Source organism: Callospermophilus lateralis, chromosome 10, assembly GCF_048772815.1.
Source record: "Callospermophilus lateralis isolate mCalLat2 chromosome 10, mCalLat2.hap1, whole genome shotgun sequence".
Taxonomy (NCBI): Eukaryota; Metazoa; Chordata; class Mammalia; order Rodentia; family Sciuridae; genus Callospermophilus; species Callospermophilus lateralis.
This window is the reverse complement of record NC_135314.1, coordinates 52,684,494-52,687,001: the sequence shown is the minus strand read 5'-3', so window position 1 is coordinate 52,687,001 and position 2,508 is coordinate 52,684,494. Positions and strand designations below refer to the sequence as shown.

At 38.1% G+C, this 2,508-nt stretch overlaps 1 non-coding gene across 1 annotated transcript; it reads left to right on the top strand.

The window, feature by feature from the left end:
• Nucleotides 1-2,205: 2,205 nt before the first annotated feature.
• Trnav-cac (transfer RNA valine (anticodon CAC)) lies at nt 2,206-2,282 on the top strand. The gene has a single exon. It is a non-coding gene; the product is annotated as a tRNA-Val (tRNA).
• Nucleotides 2,283-2,508: the final 226 nt, after the last annotated feature.

Genomic DNA, 2,508 nt, shown 5'->3' with positions numbered 1-2,508 from the left:
TTAATTTGATATAAAATTGGAGTTCGTGGTCTTTTCTTTGTGTTGTGGTTCAATAGTGTCCTGGTCAGCCATGCTACTAGTTATTAGATATTAAAACTTGGAATAATGTCAGTTATGTAGGATACCACATAAATAGTGAAGGAAAAGATCAACATAATCATTTGATGCAGAAAATTTGACAAATCTTAATCCTTTTCCATGATTAAAAAAGAAACACACATACACACACAAAATGAAGATAAAAGGAAACTTCCTCAACCTAATAAAGGGCATTTATGAAAAAATCTAATTGTGTTTATTAAAAGTTACACCCATAGAAATTAGGAAAGAAAAAGAAAACTTATTAGAATCTACTTTAGAAAAAAGTAGCAAAACTATTTATTAGCAGATGGTAAAAACTTGCATATAGAAAATCTTAAGACAGTTATAGCAGTGAATTCCTGTAACACCTTGGGAGGCTGAGAAAGGAGGATCAAAAGTTGGAGGCCAGTTTAATTAATTTAGTAAGACCATGTCTCAAAATAAGAAATGGCTGGGGATATAGCTCAGTGGTAGAGTACTTGCCTACCATGCATAAGGCCCTAGGTTTGATTTGATCCCCAGTAACACACACACACACACACACACACACACACACACACAAAAGAAAATCCTAAATACACATTCATGCACACATACAAAGTAGAACTACTAATGAATGAGTTCAGCAAAGCAGCAGGATTTAAAATCAAACACAAAACTCAGTTATATTTCTATAGACTAGAAATACTACAAAAAAGAAATTAAGAAAACAATACCATTTACAATAGCAGTGAAAAAGAATTAACTACTTAGAAATAAATTTAACCAAGGAAATGTGAGACTTGTACACAAAAAATTATAAAACACTTTTAACAGAAAATAAAGAATAAAGTTAAGAAAAAGATATTCCCAGTTCATGAATTAGAAGAGGTGGTATAAAGATGGTACTCCTCCCCAGGCTGATCTACAGATTCAATGCAATATTCCAACTCAGCAATGGAGAAATTGATCCTAAAATTTATATGTAAATACAAATGACTCTGAATAGCCCAAAAGACTTGAAAAAGAAGAACAAAGTTGGTGGACTCACACTTTCTAATTTCAAAATTTACTACAAATCTACAGTGGTAAGAACTGTGGTACTGGCATGAGGATAGACATGTCGCTCAATGGAATAAATTCAGAGTCCAGAAAAATAAATTATTTGCAAAAAGATTGCCAACCACTGTGGGGAGCCATTCTCACACGTGACTGGGTGACTCCCGGTTTGGGTCTGAGGCTTCTGGCTGTGTCGGAGCTTTCCCGGCCCTCTCCTGATGAGAGAACCCGTCCGTGTGGGGGTGTGACTGACCACTGACCCCGGGGCCCAATCACTGACCCTGACCTTGGAGTGTGGTCCCCCTTCAACCTTCATTGGATGGAATTTTCCCCTGAATTTCTTGTTCCCCAATAAAAGTCTACTCCCTGGCGTGCTCCCTCTCTCTCTCTCCTGCTAGCCCTGAGTAATCCTTGCTGCCCTACCGGGCGGTTAGAGATGGAAACCAGAGAGGGGAGCCATCTCGGACCTGGTCATAGAAAAAGGTAACTGAGTCTGTGTGTTTTATTTCGATCTCACTAGCTAACTTTTATGCCAAGAACCTCATTAATGAAACCATTGCGCTGGCCGCATGGTGGAAAACCACTTCCAGGCATGGTGGTGTATACCTGTAATCCCAATGACTCCAGAGACCGAGGCAGAAGGATCTCAAGTTCAAGACCAGCCTGGGCAACTTATCAAGACCCTGTGTCAAAATAAAAAGTAAAAAGGGCTGGGGGTATAGTTCAGTGGTAGATCGCCTCTGAGTTCAATCATCAGTACAGAAAAAAGAAAAAGTTTGCAAACCATTCAAGAGGGGAAAGAAAAGTCTTACCAACAGTGTTGGACAACTGAATATCCACATGCAAAATAATGAATTTGGTTCACTAAATCACATGATATACAAAAATTAAAATGGACGCAATACCTAAGTGTAAGACCTATGTCAATGAAACTAAAACTCTTAGAAGAAAACATACAGCCAAAGCTTTATGACGTTAGATTTTGAAGTGATTTCTTGGATATGACAACAAAGGGATAGGCTACAAAAGAAAAACATAGACAGATTAGATTTCATAAAAATTTTTTAAAACCTATGCCTCAGGGCTGGGGATATAGCTCAGTTGGTAGAGTGCTTGCCTCACATGCACAAGGCCCTGGGTTCAATCCCCAGTACACGTCCCCCTCCCCCCAAAAATTCTATGCCTCAAAGATGTAGATGTAGCTCAGTAGTGGAGCACTTGACTAGCATGTGCAGGACCACAGCACTGGGAAAGTTGTGCCTCAGAAAATGTGATTTTGAATTCAATTTGCAAATACTTTATCGAGGATTTTTTCATCTATATTCATCCAAGATATTGGTCTATCATTTTCATTTTCTTATTCTTTTTCTTTTTAATCTTCTTATCAGG